Here is a 23,064-nt window from a genome sequence, read left to right on the forward strand (position 1 = left end):
TCAACATTTGGCTCACTTCGGTCTTTCAAGACTTTGTGCCACATTTCATAATTTGTCTCCAAATATCTTATGCATTACAGGCTTTCATAACATGCGGTTCCATTCAATCCTTCATATTTGATGGGCAAAGATTAAAAAAAAATACCAAACAACCATTTAAATCTACAATCCTATGATCTACTAAACTTGATGTTTAAACAGATTCCAGGGACTAAAACTCTTGACAGGTCTCATGTATAGTTAATTCTATAAAATCCATTTTTTTTCCTCCTGATAAAACAAAGATGACACATTTTAAGTACTAAAACACGGGAACTATGTATTTTTATGTTATTGGTTCCTTCTGAACAAATTTTTTTCACTCTGTGGATTTGTAAGGAAGGGAGGGGGAGATAGAAGTGGAAAGAAACTCAAACCAGCTGTTCCTTAACAGAATTAAAATCATGACCCTTGACCTCTGCTCTAAAACATCTATTTTCCAGCCAACCCTCTCTCAGCAAGCAGTGAGATCCAAGGAGGAAAAGACTTTGACCTTGTAACCTTCTCCTCCTCTCCTGAGGTCAACCACTTCAGATAAGAAAAAAGGAAAAGAGAGTTTATGTGGTTTCACCATATACTGGACTATGAATTTAACTTTTTAAAAACATAGATCATTGTTTTAAGATCTATTTGGGAAACTTTATAAAGTTATTTAAAAGTCTTTTTTTCAGGGAAGTAATGATAGTTGTTTATCTTTTTAGACATTCAGTCTTTTTGAGTAAGGTCAGAGTAGTAAATTTTGCCATTTACCCAACCTTAACCTTAGTCTTTTATATTGTTAGCAAATTATTGTTACATAAAAAAAGATAGAAATGTGAATGACATAGATATTCTCTTTTTTCAAGGGGAAAAGGATAGAAAGGGGAATGAGGCTGAGGAACCAGGACAGGAAGATACTTTAAGAAAAAAAAATTCACTATTACCTCCCAATCTTAATATTTAAAAACCATTAAGTAAAACCTACTTGGTTCATAGCAGGCCTGGGAGTAAGAGGGAGCTCTCAACATAGCCTGTTTGGGGGGTAGGAGATGGAGTGGTGCATGCTTTTCTTAAATTAACTGTAAATCTTTAGGGCTGACAGAAGTCAATTATCTTGTAACTGACTGTTAATGAGCCCATTGTTGCTATCATTCTTAAACATCCAGTGTTTGTTTTCTCCAGGGTTTTTTTTTTTTTTTTTTGGAGAGCTTTTTTGTTCTCAAGCAGAGGGAGCTATTAGAAATAGAATTCAGGGGCCAACTCTAATTAAGTGTCAGCAAGTGATGAGTATTAACATCCAGTTACTAAACTCCATTCATTTTGATTTGATTAAAATGACATTTGAGTGGAGGGGCAAGGAAAGTCCTATTCTTTATCATAACTTTGTGTATTTTATTTTAAAAAGAATCTTGACAAAAATACAAACCCAAAATTCCATGACAAATTAACTTTAGAAAAAAAAAGCACATTAAAGGTTGCTTTCTAAAACATGCATTTTCATGTAAAGAAAGAAACTATAGGTAAACTCTTCTTTCATTTCAGTAATGGCATTTGAAAAATTCAAATTTATGTGCCTTTGGTATGTAAACTACAGAAAAACTAATTTGTTTTTCTAGAGCTGTATGTGCCAAACTACATACCTTGGTAATACACTATTCAATCTCAAAACAAGAGGACACAAGGACTCATCTAAGCTGTGTTTTAATGATGAACTGGTGCATTATCGTCATTTTGACATTCTACTGGAAACTGATTCCCCAAGAGAACAGATTAATGTTAGGGAATGCTGAAAGAGAACAGTTTGGTTTTGCAAAGGTTTGCACATTCAGCAATTTCTTTCTGAAATTTATTTTTTATCTGAAATTCAACACTAAGCCCTTATGTTACAATTGCTGTCTTCCAGAGTGTTTCTAGGGTGCAATTTAACTAGCTTCTTTTTCTTTTTCTGGAGAGTGAACTGATTGTTTTAGTTTCTCAAAGCTGTTCTTTTAAAACCAGAAAATTAGATAGCTGGGGGGTAGGTAGGCTTAAGACATTCCAAAGTTTTAAGCCATGTTAAATATCAATATAATTTCTTATAAATAAAAGAAATTATATATATATATATATATTTACAGAAAATATGGTGGCTATATAAACAGGTAACAAATTCTGTATGGGCTTTTTATAATTACATAATTAAAGCAAAGATGATGATAGGGAGTAGAAAGAAAAGGGAGGAAAAAACAGTAACAAAAAAGGCATGATGGAGACAACAGCTTGTCTTTATAAAGAAAGGAGGAGAGAATTTAATTTAACGTTTATTAAGCACTTACTGTATATGTGACAATATACTAGACAGATAGAGGTACAAAGACAAATAAGAAAGGGGGCCCTGCCTGTAAGGAGCTAATCATCTCAAAGGGGAGATAAGAGTACACCAATTTAGGAGTATCCTCATTCCCTAGTCTAACCCTAGGGACTACTGCCTCCCCAGGCTCTCAGCCCTTTGCCCTGATCATGGCTTCAAAGCCACTGAGAGGTGAGCTTCACTTTCTACTGACAGTCTAGCTTCTGGAAGCACAGTGAAAGACACATTTATTTTGTGGTGGGAGGGAGAAGTGGTAAAGTGAAATTTGGGATAAAGAACCACAACAATGAAATAAATGATGGTTCCAAAGGAAACAAAAAAAAAAATTTGGAGTATTATAGTCAAGTTTCTTAATTCTTACTCACTGTGCTCTCTGTCCACCTTCCCTTCCCTCATCCCTGAGCTGCTAGTCTAGCTCTGTAGCAGGGGCATCAAACCTAGGCCAGTCTCCTGAGTGTGGGCAGGACCAGATCAAAATGTAATTGGGAAATATTTAATACAATAACTAAACATATAATAGAACATAAATCATATTAATATAATAATGTTAATGGTTTACTAAGTTATTGAGCAGCCTAGGAGGATCCTAAAGCATGGTTTGGCAGCCCTAGTTTTTATTTGCATTTGGTGTCAAACACCACGTGCAACTAAACCACACAAATGGCTTCACCTGGCCAGGTAGGTTTGCTTTGGATTATCAGTAGAATATTAATAAATATATTACTTGAGACAAGCATGCTATGTAAACATATATTTATAATAGATTTCTAATGAGAGCAAAGATTCATTGCCCTACATGTATAGTTAAAAAACTATCAGACTTCCATGGAAGAGTGAAACTTTAATTTGAAAAACAGAAGAAAGAAGGAGAGTTATGACCTATTGCTAAAACAGCATAAAAGGACCACACAATTTGGAAACAAATTTCAGGAGAACTCATGACCACCAGGGTATATTCGGGATAGTTCAAATAGCAGATCTAAAGCTCATATATATCAGAGGCTTTGGTGGAAACTATCATTTTTTTTGAGATGCCTTATTTTTCAAGGTCTAAACTGTTTAATTGGCTTAAAATATTTCATACCTAAAGATTATAGTATTCTGTAGTTGGGGCTTAAGCTAACCCATTAATAAAGTCTAAGAGGAGGGAGTCCTGGGGGGAGGGGATGAGTGCTAGGTAAAATGGATGCCAAAGAGCAAAATATTTGCTATAGACTGGTTGATGCACCAGGCCAGCAAACTGGGATCTGGGCCTACATTCAGGATGGACCAAGTCTTTTTTACTTCTTTAGTCTAGAATAAATTCCATGCTGACCTGTGCTGGCCCTAATCCAAGAGGACCAAATTGACCCCAGAAATTTTTTGGGGGGAGGAGCAATTCTCCAAATCCTACATCATTTCGAGAGCAAAATTGCTCCAATAAACTGGGACCTTATGGATATAAATTACCAAATGGACTGAGACCTGTGAGGGAGCCTGCTAAATGTTTGAGCCTGGGGGATATTCCGAGTCACCATGAGCCTCCAGAGACTATAGAATAACTCAAGGTTTAGGAGACCCAGAGTGGGGTCCCTAAAGACTCCATATCCTAATAGGCAACTGTTTTGATGTTCCACAGAGCTGCAAAGAGCCCATGACTTCTCCTTGTGGTTTTCAGGATTTAGAGGAAACTAATGGCAGGGGTATAATAAACTCTCACTCCGCCTGCAGTGGGAGAACTAAGAAGAAGTTTTTTGGTCCAGGCATGACAGTGTCAATTCTCTATTTCAGAGGACTCTTGAAAAGGGGGTGAACCTTATTGAGCAAGGCTTCTTTCTTCATAGGAGATATCCAGAAGATATAGGGATAGAGAGGATCTCTGTTCTGAGCTATGATGAGGCAGGACCCTGAAAAGGTGAGAGGGAAATAACTTTCAGCATCTTGAGGCTACTGCTCCTTTAATTCCCCCAAAAACAGAAGAGAAAATAGATATGGGAACCAAAGAATATCAAGAGATGGGGGAAAAGTTCAGATGACCTTGCTAAGGTATGTCTAAATTTCCATTTTTACTAATGGCTTTGTAAGGTGTAATTTTTAAAAATACCTGCAATAGCTATTTTATTTAACCTGATTCTCATATACAGTCGCACACATTCCAAATAGCAGCTTTGTGACAAAGCACAATTATGACTACCATTTTTGACAACTGTTTTGATCAGTCAAAAACTATTTAAGTGCATACTATATTCTAGGGATGCTGTGTTCTAGGAAGACAAAGACAAGAAATAAGTCCGCCCTTCAGGAGTTTATGTTTTACTGTTGAGGAGGGGGTTCCAACTTGTATCCAGATAAATAAAGGTAAAATATATAAAATTAAATACAAAGTGACTTTCCCATGAGTCACTAATTAGGAAAGAATGTTGCACCTGATTTGGGCATTGAAGGGAATCTGGGGTCCCACCAAGTGAAGGAAATGGTGAAGGACATTTGTGACTGTGGAAAGTCACAAATGCTTCAAGGAAACAGGAAGCAGTTTAGGTAAATAGCTCTGTGTGGATGTGGCTGAAGTTAACCATTTTTCATGAACACTTTTACCAAATATTCTAGTTGACATATTGAACTCCACCTCTAGCTTCAGAGGTCATTACCTAAAGGGATTTGACAGTCATTTAGGGACATCATGGGGAATCAGAAAGGCCTCCTGATGCCTACATTTCTCACCTATCTGCTACATTGCCTGTAACACCCTCAAGATTCAACCTTTTGCACAGCTAGCATTCTCTTTTCAATGCAAATGTTCCTCACATAGATGATTACAGTAATACATAAAGCAAATAATCTATCACAGCATAAATGGACATCTCTGATTATTTTCCACCCTAGCTAGGCGATAGCAGAACTTCAACGGATCTCTGGTCTCATCAATGTGCTTATTCTTCCAATAATATAGATTGAAATACATCGACATCCATCCAGCTCAGATGGTAGGGAAGAAAATCCCTAATCTCAGAGTTTCAGAAAAGCACAACCACCTCCTCATAGCAAAGTACTAAGAGAAAAAAGACAGATTGATATATAAATTTATGAAGGATTACATTTTTCTTAATCTCACCATCTGGGTGTCTTTCTCCTTTAAACTGTGTTTAAACTTTAAACTCTGGCCTTCCAGGGCTGGGCCACAGACACTTTTGGGAACCTCTTTTTTTATGGCTTGTATATAGTTATTTGTATGGTTTCTTCTCCTACTAGATTACAAGTCCTCTGTGAACAGTTATCTTTCTTTTTGATCTTTGTATTACCCACAATGAACAAATACAATTTCTTGCTTATAATAGGTGCTTGGCAAACTTTTTTTTTTAAATGAATGAGAGTTTTGATGGCAGAGGAAATAGGGTAGGATAATTTTGGAATATAGAGTACTACTGAAGGAGATAAATCCAAAGTGGAAGGCAGAATGAGACTTCTTTTGGGGACTAGAGGAGGGGTCTATTTTAGAGAGAAAACAGGAAACTGAAAAGAAAATGCTGAAATTGATTTTAACTTTTTAGAGTTGGTCTAAGGAGGGTCCTGGATTTAGCCCTGTCATAGTTGAAAGATTTCTGAGTCATGGAACCAGAACATTCAAATACTTAAAAAACAAACAAGCAAACCTACCAATCAACCAGATTTATTCACTGAATTTAACAAAGTATTTTAAAAATTTATACTGAGTATGTCTGGTACTATGTATACAAGGCACTGGGGAGAGAGGAGATTAAAAAAAATAAGTCTAGCACATGTCCCTGTCCTCAAGCTCATTTCAGTCTATGTGGGGAGACAGAAAATAGTCTTATGAAACAGCAAAATAATGACACAAATTAAGATATAATCCAGTGCCAAAATGAATGGTGCAAACATATGCTAGATGGGTAATGGCCTGAGAGTCACCCCATTACTTGCATCAAACCAATATATGCCAACTAGGTTCACTGAACTTCCATGACATAGAATCATCACTAGCAGTGTGTAGAGATAGCAGCTGAGGAGACACACTCTGCTATCATTGCTTAGGATGTGGTCTTAACCCTAAATTATCAGCAAATCACTAGAAAGTTACAGAAAACTGCAGCTGGTATGACCATATCTGACATGAGACCTTGCAAAATCTTCACTATCCCATTTTAATCATAGAGTTGATACCACAAAGTGGTTGAGTCCTAGATTGGAGTGTATAACAGAACAGCAGAGTTGGATTTGAATGATGATTAGAGATAAAGGATTAAATGGACTATTACCACAGGCAAGGAAGTATGATGCAGGAGATAAAGCATCGGGTGTGGATTCTGAAGGCTCTCCCCTCTGCTCATTAGTCCCATAATCCAAAAGATTCCCATTTCCCCCACCCCTAGATACTAGTGCTGTGTCACTGAAATTATCTTTTATTTAATTTGCATATTAACCAATTACTCAACAAGCATTTATTAAATACCTCCTATGTGCCATAAACTGTGCTCAGGATCCAAATACAATGTATAAAACAATCCTAATTTATATGTGTGCATGAAGTATTACATTTTTTATATCTCTAGCTCTGGGTCTCCTTTAAACTAACACACTTTTGGGAAAGAAAGTAAAGTTCATTAAGAGCAGGGGATATTTAGTTTTTGCGTTCCTGGTACCTAGCAATGCCTGACACCATAGGTATCTAATAAATGCTTGCTGATTGTGTATATTTGTAGAAATCATTTAACCTCTCAAAGGTTCTGTTTTTTTTTTTCATCTATAAAATAAGATTACCACCCATATTCCTACTTTATACAATTATCATAAGGAAAAATATTGAAAAAGTTTCATAAATCAAAAAATGCCATTGTTAGTGTCAGGATTCTGTACTCTGTTCTCATGTGACATTCTACTTACCAAATTTTCATATAACTTTCAGATGATACAACAAATGAAAAGTCTGATATTTATATTCTCCTGACTTTCCTCTATAATATACAGCCTGTGATTCATAGAAGAGTAAAATAAACAAAACTGATAAGCTTCATTAACTTTTGGCCCTGGCCTCATAAGAATTTAAGCAAGGTCAGTGCTGGATTGTAAAATGTTCACATGAATTCTTGGGGAAAAAGGAACACACATTAATAATAACTCATATTTACATAACACTACATTTTATAAGGCACTTTGTATATATAAATACACATGTGTATCATGTGTATGTGAACACATGAAGTGCTTTATAAACTTTAAGTGACTTTATAAATATTAGTTGGTTATATTTATGTGTATGTGTATACACACACATGATCTCATTTGAATCTGGTAACTATTATGGGAAATATCACTACAGGTATTACTGTCCCCATTTTACTGATGAGGAGACTGAGACTCAGCAAAGTTAGGCATTTGGCGCCCATCCATGCCCATGTAGCTAATGAATTTTAGAGGCAGTCCTTCCAATCCCAAGGCTAGCACTTTATCCTGTCACACTGATTCTCAAGCAGTTAAAATACTAACTTTTGGTGATGGTGGCACAAGACAGTCACATGGGGTTTATAGCTCATTCAGCCTCTGTCTCTACAATACTTCCTCATCTTCTCTGTCTCTGTCTCTCTCTGTCTCTCTCTCCTTCTTATTTTTGGCTCTATGCCTCAATCTAACTTTTTCTGCTTCATCATCATCTCTGGCCTTCCAGGGCCGGGCCACAGACATGTTATTTTGGACCAAGCCCCAGGAATAACTAAGATTTTACACAGTCTCACATGCAAAATATTAAGTTATGGCAGAATTTTTCTGCAAATATTTACATTGCTTTGATAGCATAGTGGTCATATTTTTCCCTTAAACCTTTCACTTGTGCCATAATTATGTAAAAATATACTATCCTATTCAATTTAGTTAGGAACATTAATAGAAAAAGAAATTAAAACTGTCCCAGTGAGTCTTGTTATCTGTACCAGTAGAACTTGCCAATCACAGTGATGTAATGGTAACACATTGATTCTCTGTATTTCTGAGCTACAAAACTTGAACAATAAGCTCAAACAAATCTGTACTCTTTGAAAAGCAAGCAGACACACTGTTAGTATATAGGTTCGAAAAGGGGGAAAAATGAATAATGTTGCAAACGTCCTCAAAGAAGACAACAGTTATGAAGCCTTAATTTGTTAATTATCCTTTTATGTTTGCTTTGGTTTTACCTTTAGCATAAGGAAAACTAACACCACTGAATAACTAACACACTGCTGACCAGAAAGGCATCTTGGTGTGGTAGACAGAACACTGGCCTTGGAGTCAGAAAGACTGAAGTCACAAACTCTCTGGCCTTCAGTTTCCTCATCTGTCATATGAGGAAATTGAATTCTATGATCTTTAAAGCCCCTTCTTGAACCAAATCTATCATCCTGTAAACTGTTTTAATGCCTTGTTTTGCAAAGTAACAAAAAAGAAAAAAGGGGTTTTTCAAGCCCACAACTTGAAAACCATCTTTTTTACTATCAGTCTTTATACCAGTATATCTTTAGACTAGCTGGAAGTTAGCCAACAAAAGGAAATAATCAGAGGATTCTGTTCTCCTATCATAAAGCACTTACATTTACTGCTCTATCCTTTCTAACAAATGAGAGAAATCTTTTTGTATACCTCTGTATACAAAGCTTAAAAAAAAAAAAGAAAGGGACTCAAGACACTTGACACTTACTAGCTGTGTGACCCCGGACAAGTCACTTAACCCTGACTGCCTCATCCCCTCCCCCAAACAGAGCCAATTTATTCTACATATGAAAAATGTTCAGTCTTGTGGCATGCTTAACATCAGGGCCCCTTGGCAGTCAGTATTTTGTGGCATATTCACAAAAAATGTCTGTGTAATGTGTACATATTGCTTCTGACAAGTGAACAGCAATGCTCTAAAATCACATCACCCCATAAAGCAAGTCACTTTATCCTGTCCTATTCTAGGTAAATTCAGTAATACCAAAGACTTTCTATGGTGATTAGTGTTTGAGTGACAGAGATTTTTTAACAGAGTTGGACCCACAGTGGCTTTGGGGGCAACTTCTGGTTTTTCAAATATTTTTATAACTTCTTTTTAAAAATAAAGCAAAGTGGAGAGTTCCTGTGCTTCTTTATGATTCAGAGGTTGGGGGTAGAAAGAAAAGGAAGTGGGAGAAGAAGAAAGCAAGACAAAAGATGTGCAGAATCTTGCTTTTAATTGGACCTGACAACTAAATCTTACATGTAAATGTGAACCACTGGAGTTTAGAAATTTTTGATTATTAGTTGATTTACTAAGACCAGATTTTTACTTTTATATTCCTCTCTGAAAAGAAAAATTGACAATTCAATCACTCTTGTAATCATTTGCAATTACTGTTGTGGAATAACATAATTCCACTTCAGTTTCTAAAGGTATGACAAAGTTTCAAATAAAGGTAGTAAAAAGCTTTTAAATGTTGCTGAGACCTGTTTCACCCATTATCAAGAAATTCCTTCCAATCTACAACAGGAATCCATGTGAAAAAGCAGCTTCTATGGTTCGCAGCTTCTCAATACTGGCACTCAATTGGCAGAACCTGTCATCCCTGTCTCATTTGCACTTTGTGACCTGCACATTTTCTCTGCTTTCCCACCACAATTACTTCATGCTGAAGGTAAAAAAAAAAAGGTGCAGATTACCTGTGGGTCAGGCACAGGATATGAGGAACAAAGAGAGTTCTTGAAATTTACTTCATTCCATTTGGCAATTTGTGGATGAGCAAGTCAAGGAATTATATCAGACTTGCATGAGTTTTTTCTTTATATACATTTTAACTAAAGTTCTGTTTTATAAGCAGGTAAGCAACAAATGACTGATAACATATATATGTTAAAAATTACTTGAATCAGAATGAAAGAAAAGTAGATTTTAAATGGAAAATGCAAGAAGAAAGTTCACCTTACCAGTATTTTTAGAGGCTGACAATAAAAAGGGTACTTAAATGAATTTATTTTAGAATTTTTTATGGGATGATCAAAAAAAAGTAATTAAAAAAATAAAACTGTTTAGACTAGCTTGGGACCTCTAGCCTGCCCAAGATTGATTACATTATGGTAGATCAACAGAGCTAAGCTATTAACTATTCAAGCCTATTACTCTGTTTATATTGATAGTCATAAGATGGAGTGGCATAAAATGCTTAGAGAACCACATTTATATTATATTTCATCTTTTACTGAGAGCTTCTGTAAAGGATTTGTTAAGGGTAACAAACAGAAGTGTTTAAGTTATAGGAGAGTACTGTATCAAATTATAGATAATGTTTTGAGTGTATTCCAAATCCTAGGATCCCCAAACTTCTAGAATATGAAATATGATGAGTTAAAGGAGGCATGTCCAAGATGCCATTTTAAAATGTAATTGCTATACTATTCATATGGGGGATTTTCCTCTAAAAAATTAACTGGGTTTATTTAAGAGTAGGAAAAAAATCATTCCCCTATTAGATTTCGCTTGTAATTGATTGGTTCCCTTTCTAATGGCTTCACCTAAAGATAATCAATGCTTGAAAAGTGTGATGTTAATGCAAAGTGTCAGTTTCACAATATTTTAAGAGCTTAATCTCTCATACTACAAATGCTGTCTTTATCTTATGACCATGCTATATGTATATAAATACTGTGTGGGGGATGGGGGGATGAGGAAGGTAATTAATTAAAAGCAGAGAAAATTTCTATAAATGAAGCAATGAATAATAAAGAATATAAAGAAATGAAGACAAATTTGGAGTTAGTCAACAACAGGTCAAAAATTAAGACATAACTTCACTGAAAATTCAAGTACATATTAATTAAGGTGCTACTGAAATTAGTGCTTTCTTAATCATTCACTTTTTTTACTTATTCAATTTTCTTAAGTTTTTAGTATGAACATTTGATGTTCATAATAAATAAAATAAATTTAAAAATAAAATAAAAAGAATAATGTGCATAATAAATGTTTACCCTTTTTTTTTGCTATAGAGGAGAGCTTCTTAAATTTTTGTACGTCCTGGACTCCTTTTGCTAGCCTGGTAGAGCCCATCAACCCTTTCTCAAAATCATGTTTTTAAATGCATAAAATAAAATGCACAAGTTTACAAAGGAACATTATATTTAAATACAGTTATCAAAATATTTTTTAAAAAAATTCATGAACCCAAAGTTAAGCATCCCTAGAGAAAAGAAAATGCTTTTTTTTTGCTCTATTTTAGTGTGCACAATAACATTAGGGAATTTAGTATAGTGTAGGATTTTCGAGCCCACGACTCTTTAACCAATCAGATTCAATCCATAGGAGTCTGACATCAGGTGAATATAGTAGCTTCTTTGGCAATTAGTCTAGGAGAATGATAATTTTTGCATATATTTGCATGGATCCAAATGAAAAGAAATAGAAGAAATAATTCATTCATATTCAACAGCCTTCTTATCTAACAGTATTTAGTATATATTAGAAGGAAACAGGAAAAAAAGTAAGAGTACAAAGGTTTCATTGGTATAAAAAGAATTATTATCCAATGAATTAAAAAAAGTGAAAGAAAAGAAAGTTACTCATTTTCATGGCTAATACAAATGTCTTTTGAATGCTGAGGTAGAACTGCTCTTAGAAACACTTCTTTGATTTACGGCTACTCTGATTTCTCAATTTTCAATGGGTTTGCTCATCATTTTGCAAACGTAATTTGTCACTGGCACCAGTCAACGCTCTTTGTAAATTCTGTGACTTTTCTTTTAGATCTATTATTCCTGCTGAGAGAATCTACTAAAGAAGAATTTTTCATACTGACACCCACTGTAGTCTTGCTGTGAATAACCACATTCCCATAAAAGTCATTCCCTTTATTGCAAACTTGCTGCCAGAAGCAAGGGGAAGACATCCAACCCAGGAAACCTTTTATCCCTTTCTGCAATCATTTCTTTTTAACCCTTTATTCCATTCCAAAATTGAAAAAGGGTGGTGGGGAGAGGGAAGGCACAAGGCCTCCAAGGTGAACTTCAGCTACTCAGACAATGTGTATAAGGTCGACTCTGCTGCTCTAACAATAAAGCATGTGTATATGTATATGTGTTGGTATGTGTGTGTATAGAAATAGATTGTACATGCTGTTTTCCTTCCAAAAATTATTTTTGGATTTGGATATGTTAATCTTATTAATATATCTTTAAGTTTGCTAGGAAAAATTATCAAGTACTTTTATGCATGAAGCAATTAAAACACCAAGATGCTAAAAGAATCCTACCTTACCCCCATCTTGATAATGGAGATGCATTAATCTTTCTTAGAGAAGAGATCATCTTTCTTCACTGTTCAATAAGGCTATCGGCTTGGCATTCAATGCTCTCCATAATACAGTACTAACATAACTTCAAAGTTCATCTTACAGTGTTTCACTTTTTATACTCTATGACTGAGCTCAATTATTCTACTCAGTTTGAGGAAAAAAACTTATGTTTCCCCCACCTCTGAATCTTTGCTCACGTATTTTTTTTCACTAAGCACAGAACTCCCTTTTATCTTTTTCTATGAAATCTTGCCCATATAAGACCCAACTCAAATGCTGCCTTACTTAGGAAGTCTTTCCTGATACTCCTTGTGATATATTGTTTTACTTTCCTTGTAAATCTTATAGCATTTTGTTCATACTTGCATTAGCAATTATGTTCTCCTTTGTATAATAATCCATGTTTATATGTCTACTCTCCCCTAGTAGCATGGAAACTCCTTGAGGTCAGGAACTTTACACACACACACACACACACACACACACACACACACACACACACACACACACACACACACACATTTCTTCCGGTACCTAGCAGAATGCTAAACTCTATAGTATAGACAATAAGTACACAAGTTCTGAGGTCATTGCAGTGCATAACAGTTGGGGTAAGCTTTAGGGAGGAGTCAGGAATTGAGCTGTGGACAGAGCACGGAATATACATTTTAAGGAGGAGAAGACAAGGCTAGCTAAGGCACAAAGAAAGAGATTAATATGTTTTATGTCAAGGGTGAGAGGAAAGGAAATTGGACTGACTGGTTAGTTGTGGGAATTAGTAGAATATATAATTGGGTAATTAAAGTGGACACTGACTATAAAAAGCCTTGCATGCTAGAGACTGGGGAGTGGATTAAATCTAATGTAAAAACATATAAATCTTTTGAGTAAGAGAGTGGAATGATTAAAAATTATTTTAAGAATATTAATTGTAGAATGGTGTGATAAATCTCAGGGAAGTTGTCTGATCATCTGATGTAATCAATTAATAAGAGACAAGAAAAGGGCAGCTTAAGTGGAACTAAAAGACACTAAAATAATAAGAGGAAGGTTTCTCTAAAGAAGAACAGATCTTCTATGGAGGATTTAGGGGAAAATATGAGTTGGAATATCATAGGAGAAGAGAGGTTGCAATTAGCAAGGCTGACAAGAAATGTTCATATCAATCAGTTGTACCACAATGGTACCAAAATTCAGAATGTGATAGAGTGGGAGAGACCATAGGCAGAAATTTCATTCAATTCTTTTTTTTTTTTTAAGCAATCGGGGTTAAGTAACTTGCTCAAGGTTACAGTTATTTCTGGGTGTGGTGCTGAGTGTCTGAGCCCGGGATTTGATCTCCAGGTCATCCCAACACTGGAGCCGATGCTCTTACTCACTGAGCCACCTGGCTGCCCCTAATTTCATTCAATTCTACAAGCATTTATTAAGCACACGTTAGGTGCTGAGAGGCAATGTATATTATAATAATAAAGTTGGCAGAGTTCCTTGACCCTGAGGAACTTAAAATAGGTGGGAAAAGACTGCAACAAAAATGAGTGCAATACAAAGAAGAGTGTGATAAGAACAAAGTTCTCTCTAAGAAATGGAGAAAGAGACCAGTTTTTACTGGGGACATCTGGGAAGGCTTCATGGAGGAGGTGGCATCTGAGATGAAAGAGGGTTTAAGAGAAAAGGGTGATTTCAACAAGTGAAAGTAAGGAGGAAGTGTGATCTAGGCAGGAGATAACATGGAAAAATGGGGAACAACCTAGTTTTGCAGGGGTGTAGCATGTGAAGGGAAATAGTGTGAACTAATGCTGAAAAGGGAGCTTGGAACCAGGTTCTGGAGGGTCTTAATTGACAAGCTAAGGACTTTGTAGTTAGGTAACAGAGTGGATAGAGTCCTGGGTTTGGAAACTGGAAGACCTGCATCTGAATCCTGCCTCAATTACTTACTATTGGTATGACCTTGGGCAAGTCCTTTCTCTGCCTTAATTTCCTCATGTGTAACAAGAACATCTACTTTACTGGGTTGCTGGGAAGATCAAATAAGATAGTATCTGTGAAGCTTTAGCAAATCTTAAAACAGTACATAAATGTTAGATATTCTCATCATCATCACCGTCCTTCTTCTCTTCTATTGGCAAAGAGAGCCACAAATATTCTGGGAAGTCAGGGGAGAAATAGATTGTAGAGGAGAGAGAATGAGGCTTATTCTAATAATCCAAGAGAAACGTGGTGAAGTTCTGAACTTCTGTGATGAAGGGTACTGTCTCTGTGAAGGGAGTAAAGGGACAGATGTGAATGAGAACTGTACATGTAATGAACTATTACTATGGTTATAACTTTATATATTTTTAAGTGGCAAGAACTGCTCTACTCATTGATGCTAAGTGTTGCTTACTTTAAAATCTAGATAAATTTATTTTTGTAAAATAAAGGAGGTAATATGACACATTTTATTTCCTTATAAGGAAAATATTTTTAGCTTTTCACACCTTTGATAATCTCAGTGCTTATAGGCCAATCACCTTCTGTTTTTAAACTCTGGATTTTCCTGAATCCCCTCACCTAAAATGACTAAGTCTTTTCCCAGTAATTCCCTATCTCATCAAAACTGGATTAAGATAAACTGAAAAACATCCAATCTCAAATAAACAGTTTGAGAACTTTACCTGAGGCCAGATCTTGGGTCTGAGAACCTTCCATAGGTACTACAGTGGAGCATGGGGAGAATTTCAACCATTTTTTTTTTGTTTTTGAGGATGAGGAAATATACTTTAAAGTTAAACAATATAAAAAGGACCTTCTCCCCCACCCCAAGAAGTCATGCAAGATCACACTAGCAAGAGGAATCATAGCCTTTTTCCCCCTCCCATCTTTAAAAAAAAATGTTTGCATATTGAACTGGGCTGAGCTCAGATAGAGACTTTATTGTAATAGTGCTGAAATAGGAGAAGCCTCTTGAGACTGCAACTGAAACACACTTTGGGAAGTTGGAGCTACAGTACTTCTGCCCCATTCAAAGTTTTTTTTTTTTAAAGGAGGACACCTTGTATTTTTTTTTCCTACTAAACAAACTTCCTTGCAAGGTAGAGAAAAGTAGCTTTTTTTTTTTTTAAATTACTCTTCCTCAAATTAAAATAATGATGCACACCTGTCAAAATCAAGGATTCTGGTCTAAATCAAAAGCCTGTCATAGATGACACTAAAAGGCCATCAATTCAGAGAGCTGAAATTTAACTTTCTTTTTTAGTATGTGTGTCTAAGATTGACAGCACATTTCCATAACTGCTTGTTCCTGTTCTATGAATCAGGTATATATTCACGTTAGGAGAATTCTCTTCCCTACGTGGTATGCTTTAATTTAAACAAGGGAGAAGTAGCATAAAATGTTTGTTTCATACCAAAAGAATATAGCAATGTTAAGGAAGCCAATTCATAGGTGACTTAATATCAGTCCTTTCTAGAATAATACACAGTTATCTCTTCCACATTGCAACTTTCCCCATCATGGTTTGATATATCATGAGTTAGCATAAGAAATTAAATGGGAATTTTGTGGAAGTTGCAATGACAAAGAAAAAGTTTAGAAACTGAGAAATGCATAAAATATATATGTGGTATTATATAATATCAACCCAAATTTTACAAGGTACTGTAAACACCCCATAAAATAAAAAGAAAAAATTCAGACTTCTCTGGTATGAAGGGAGGGTCAAAAAATTTTATGTTAATTTTCCAGATCATGCCCTCTAAATCCTGCAATGTGTAAGGGATAACTATATGAATTATATAAATATATAAAATCAGAATTTATATTGTATCTGAGATAAGAAAGTAGTTTTATGCAACTATAATGTAAAATGAATATTTAGATGAGAAATAATAGTCCTCAACAGAGATGCTGCTTAGAGAAGGCTACATTACAAACCATTTACTTGGTTATTTAAAATCATGATTATAAGATCTTAGATCTAGAACTGAAAAGATCTTAGAAGTCATAGTAGCAGAACCTGAGAGCCTAACTAGTCCACCCTCTTCATTTTACAGATGAGGAAACTAAGGGACAGGAAGGCTAAATGATATGTCCAATGTTACATAGTTTAAAGTGGCAGAGCTGGGATATGGGCTTTACATCAAATTAAAATCCTCTGTGGAATTAATTTGTTTTTCACATCCCATGCTGCCTCCCTTAGATCATCTAATCTAACCTTTTTTATTTTATAACCAAAGAAACGGAGACTTAGAGAGTTGAGTGACTTGACCAAGGGCACATAGGTTGTTTCCTCATTTATAAATATCAATTGTTGGGCAGCTGGGTGCCATAAATTCAGTTTCAGACACTAGCTGTGTGACCCTAGGCAAGTCACTTAATCTATTGCCTCAGTTTCCTTATCTGTAAAGAATGAGTTAGAGAAGGAAATGGGAAACCACTCTAGTATCTTTGCCAAGAAAAATGGGGTCATGAAGAGTCAGACACAATTGAAAAACAGCTGAATAACAAATTACAATTGTACTTGGTTTCTCACTTGTGACACTCTCCATCTCCTAACTCCATGCCTTTGTACTGGCTGTCCCCTATAACTGGAATGCCCTCCTTTCTCACCTCTACCTCATGGTATTCCAGGCTTCCTTGAAGACTCAGCTTAAATTTCACCTTCCCTAGAAGGTCTTTCTTGATTCTAACTCCAGTCCCTTTCTCTGCTCTACACTCCTTCCCACCCCCACCTCCCCATCTACTCCTCTCTTTTCTCTCTGAGGTTATTTTCCATTTACATTGCATGTATTCTGTATACACATAATTATTTACATGCTGTCTCCCTGGTTGGAATGTAAGCTTCTTCTTGAACAGAGATTGTGTTTTGTTTTTCTTTTGTATACCCAGAACAGCAAAAAGTAAGGTTTTAACAAATGCTTGTGGACTGAATGATTACTTACATCACAGGATTGCTGTGAGGATGAAACGATGTAAAAAACTTTGTAATGGTTGTTTTTCAGTTGTTTTTCAGTCACGTCTGACTCTTTGTGACCCCATTAGGGATTTTCTTGGCAAAGAGACTGAAATGGTTGGTCATTTCCTTCTCTAGCTCATTTTACAGATGAAGAACTGAGGCAAACATGATTAAGTGTCTTGACCAGATTACACAGCTAGTAAATATCTGAGGCTACATTTGAGCTCAGGAAGATGAGTCTTCCTGACTTCAGGCCCTTGCAATCAATGCTCCACCTAGCTGCCCACCTTGCAAATAGTGCCATCCAATTGTTAGCCACAATTATGAGCTTTTTGACTCAGTAAAAACCTTTTCTGGCAGGTATAATATCTGGGTTATATGTTATTCATATAATAAAGACAGGTATCCATGACTGTGAGCTGGAGATGGTCAACAACAGTGCCCTCAATTATCATTACAGAGCAGATGGCACAAGATTAAAGGAAGTTTGAGGAGGGTAAGCTGTGGGTGGTATAGATGTGCCTGGAACCCAGTATCTTTTCCAAATTTAGTGTTATCAGTGGTAAATTTAGAGCCTCAAACCCTTCAGCCTTCCCTCCCACCCCCACATGCTTACTGTCCTGAATCACACACTATCCCTTTTATAGGGTGGAAAGGAGTTTGAAAAGTGCCAGTGGAGAAGAAAATGCAAACCACTCCAGTATCTTTGCCAAGAAAACCCCACAGACGGCATGGTGCACAGGGTCAAGAGTCGGACACGACTGACTGACTGAACAACAAGAAGTTAGAAAAGTGGTTCTTAAACTTTATGGCCTCGCCTTTACCTCTTAAAAATTACTGAGGATCTCTCAAGGAGCATTCATTTATATGGGTCATAGCTACTGATATTTGCTGGATTAGAAATGAAAACATCTTAATATTATTCTGAAGCTAGTTTTGACCTCTTGGACCTCAAGGAAGGATTTCAGACTTGGAACATTATTTTTAAGAGTTAGCTCTCATGTTTTAGGAATCTTTGTAAGCCTCCCCTTGGCCCCCTCCACACCCCATGCCTAGAATACAGTATGTATGCAATAAATATTGGTTGAATGGATGTATTTAACTTGTGGTAAATCTCTAACTGTGCACTAAACTATGATGTTTCTGACATAAATTGCAACAAAGTAATTATGAAAGAAGTCCTTTTAGTCTTTGGTGGAAATACAACAAAATCTTAGGAAGATAAAGTAATAGGCATGATGTTAAAAAAAACCCAATTCAATAATAATAACAAAAATGACAATAGAATAATTCAATTGTCACCTCATCAAGCACACTGTTGGCAAAACAATTTTTTTTTCATGATTAAATAGGTATGCTTCATTCTATAATACAGGAGAGGAAAAGAAAGAGAACCATACAAAACAATGGATAATGAAAGATCACTTCTCTTTACAATTGGAATACGTTATAACAGAATCATAATTGCACTCAGAAGGGACTGCAAAGACCACATAATCTATCCAATACACACATGAACAAGAATTCTCTCCATGATATTCTGCCAAAGTGGTCTTCTAGGCTTTGCTTAAAGATTTCTAGTGCAAAGAAATTGTTATGGGAATGGGAATCTGAAGATGTTCCCTGCCCCTAGGCCCTTTGATAGGCTTAAGTGTCTTTGACAACCTTCCTTGATTTGAAAATATACTCTGCCCCCTAATAGGCTGAATGTGGTCACATGGAACCTGTGGAGGGAGGCTTGTTTTTCAGGAATGCCCACACCTTGTTACTTTGTGATTGGGCAGTGGGTCAAGAGGGCTGTGACATTCTCTGACCCAGGATAAGGCTATATATACCCTGATGTGGAGTTTTGTTTTGGGGCTCACTTTGAGAAGAGTTGTGTGATTTGACCAGATGAGACTCTGGGCAGCTGTTGAGTCCCCCAGCTTTGAAAACCCAGATGTTGGTGCTTATCTCTGCTAACTCACTAGGTATGAATGTAATGATCAGACAGCTGGAAGCCTGTCTGCTGATGTCTCTCTATCTGTATTTTTTTGTCTGTTTGTAACCTTTATCTGTATTCTCTGAAGCTCAGGGTGCTGACCTTTTTTCCCTGAACTAGGTAAATGACATATGTTTGATTAAAGCAAAATTGTTAACCCATTTTGGGCTGCTTTCCTTTAGAAAAGTAGATCTAGGAACCTGTGCTAGTAGCTCTCCTGGGTATGCTAGGATGCTGTCTGCTACAGAAATCCACAGTCTCTGGAGTCAGGTCATTCTGATTCTGGATATCTCTATTCATTGGGATTTTTTTTTCTGATATCACACCTAATCTGTTTGTCTGACATCATCACCATTGCTCCTACTTCTCCTCCTTTAGCAGAACAAGTATAAACCTCCTTCCACATGACAGCTCTTCAAATAGTTTAACACATGTTCCAAAACCACCTTCACCATATCTAAACTGAACATCCCCAGTTCTTTAAAACAGTCTTCTTATGTCATGATATTAGAGCTTTTTGACCATCCTGGGCATTCTAAATTTATCTTTCTTAAATTGGGTGAGGAGGGGCTTGCAACATAACACTCCAAATGCGATATCACTAAGGCTGTAGTGGGGATATCATTTCTCTGGTTTGAACTGTCTCATAGTGTAACTATAGATTGCATTAGTTTTCTTGGATGCCATATCACACTGTTGACTCATACTTAGTTTGTAGTTCTCCAAAACTCTCAGGTCTTATAAAAACAAGCTGATATTTTGCCTTCCTTCCTCCATCTGGTTATAGAATTGATTTTTTTGAACCCAGCTTAAGCAAGTTGGAGAACATCCAGAGAAACCAGGATGTTGAAGGGCTTTGAGTTCATATCATATGAGGATTGGTTGAAGGAAAAAAAGGCATCTTCAGTCTAAAGAAGAAAGGACTCATGAGGGACATCTATAGTGAAGACTGCTTTAATGTGTGAGTTGGACTAGATGATCAATGAGGTTGTTTCCAACTCTTAAATTTTGTGATTCTGCAAACTTCCTTTTATTAAATTAGGGATACAGAAACTATGACCCACAAGCCATTATTCAGTCCACCACCTGTTTTTGTAAGCCCTGCAAGCTAAGAATGTTTTTTTTTTACATTTGTAAATAAAATTTTTGGGTGGGAAGATTTGGTCTGTTAAGCTTTAATTTGTCAATGCTTGGATCAGACCAAGGTTCTAGCTTATCAAGATCTTTTTTGAATCACAATTCAAAGTATTAGCTGTCTACTAAATTTTTGCCATTTGTCAATTTAATAAGTATGCTGTCATCCAAGTCTTTGGAAAAAAAATATTAAACAACACATTGCCAACACTAGATTCCTGGCCCCCTACACTAGTTACCTCCTCCCCAAATGATACAAAATCATTAATGATTATTCTCTGGGTCTAGATGAATATCCATTCTGAATCCAATTAGCTGTGGCATATTAAAGTCTATGTTTCTAGATTTTGTCCAAAAGAATAGCATGAGAGATTTTGTCAAACAATTTACTAAATATTATTATCTACATTGTAGCATTCCTCTTTTAAAAAATCTGTGAACTTCCTCTGATGTGACATTCTTAATGAAATCATGTTGACTTTTTGTGACTTGTGCTTCCTTTTTAACCAATTCATCATTTAATAATATATTCTAGGATTTTTCCCAAGAATTGGAGTCAGTTTCAATGGCTGGAATCTTCCCCCTTTTGTAAATCAGGACATTTTGCCTTCTTTGGTTCATTCTCTTCAGATATATATTACATTATTACATATATTACATATATGTACACATACATATGTACATATACATATTATACTAATATATATATGTTAGATTGTAACTCCTTGAGAGCAGAGACTCTTTCCTTTTAGTATTTATTATTATTTATTAGTATTTAGTATTGGCATTATTTGCACAATGTCTGGCACACAGTAGGTGCTTAATAAATGCTTATTAGCTGACTGGCATACATGTTTGTATGCACAGACAGCTCTTTCATTATAGTTCCTCTTAGCTCTCAGAATGAAAAGTTACCAAATAATAATAAACTTACCATTTCTATAGTGCCTACCACATGCTAGGCATTGTGTTTAGGACTTTTTCACATATATATATATTGTCTCATTTGAGTGCCATGACAACCCTGACAGGTAGGGCTATTATTATGCCCATTTTCTAGTTGAGAAGACTAAGGCAAATAGAGGTTAAGTGACTTGCCCAAGTTAACACAGCTAGAAAGAGTTTGAAGCTGGATTTGAACTCAGGTCTTCCGGACTTCAAGTCTAGCACTCTATCCACTGTAGCACCTTAATTGTCTCTAATTCCTGAATAATAGAAAACCAGTTAGTTTCCAGAGCATTCATACAAGTGGACTAACCAAACGGTTTCCACAGTTTCATAATCCCTTGGTCTTTTTCAAGGAAGGGGAAAATTTCCTAGAAAAATTATATTTGTCTTTGCCTTAAAAACTGTTGACCATTATGAAATCAGCTTTAGCAAAGATTTCAATGCCTCTTTTCTGATTTAGAGCTAATAGGGACCTTTGGAGATCATTTAGTCCAACTTCATTTTACTTAGGAAAAAACTGAATCTCAGAGGGGCAAGCTAACCTTGCTCAAGGTCAGTAACTGGTAGGTAGCAGAACTAGAACTCAAACCCTTATCTTTTGACTTAAAAACCCACCATTCTCTATAATATTCCTCAGTTTCCTTCTAATCCTGGGAGTATAATCGCTATATCAGTACAAAGCACTTTACTTATAATTTCATATAATTTATGTATAATTTCAACAAAACTTTATTCCCCCTTTCATTACCAACAATACAAATGTGAGATTAAAAACTTATCAAGTTAAAATGCTAAAGTATACAACAAATAATCAAAACAAAATAATCAAAAACAAAAAAATTGTGAGGTCACAAATCATGAAGGTAAATCTGGAGTCTGGGTTGAAGTCCTTTGGGAAATTCTAACACTGACCTAATTTTGTTAACTATTTAGGCATGGTAAAATTCTAGCCCAGGTAATAACGTCTTGCTGTCATGCTACCTAGTGGGAAAACGGTCAAGGCATTGGCTGAGGTGCTGGAAGTTTTAATTCAAGATTTATTCTTGGCTTCTCAATTTCCACTCTCCTCTTGCCCCATCCCCCCACTCCCAGTTCCTTTGTTCACTGAAGGGCTGCTCAAAGGGTAGGGAGTGGGGTAGGAACTAAGGGAACAGAAGAAAGTTGAGGTAGTAGCCCTGAGGCAGTAAAGGCTAGAATGTGGCCAGTCTTGAGTTTCAGGCATAAGGCTGACTGCCTGCCCTCAATAGAGTTGGATACAGTGTCAACAACACCAGCAATCATCATGAGATTTAAGTCAAATGACATTTTTCAAAACCAAAGGGAAAGAAAATCAATATAAACCTCTGCTTTATTATTATTATTATTTTAAATGTTCGGGTCTACATGAAACATTTTTTTTTCCTCTTCCACCATGGAAATGACTAACAAGGA

The 23,064-nt window shown here is 36.0% G+C and overlaps 1 protein-coding gene across 3 annotated transcripts in view; it reads right to left on the reverse strand.

Annotated features, from left to right (window-relative positions):
- EYA1 (EYA transcriptional coactivator and phosphatase 1) overlaps window positions 1–23,064 on the reverse strand; it is a 345,032-nt gene that overhangs the window by 26,176 nt on the left and 295,792 nt on the right. The window lies entirely within an intron of this gene.

The sequence above is a fragment of the Petaurus breviceps genome, unplaced genomic scaffold, assembly GCF_028583685.1.
Source record: "Petaurus breviceps papuanus isolate PSGF00001 unplaced genomic scaffold, PetGlider_PUasm1.0 38, whole genome shotgun sequence".
Lineage (NCBI taxonomy): Eukaryota > Metazoa > Chordata > Mammalia > Diprotodontia > Petauridae > Petaurus > Petaurus breviceps.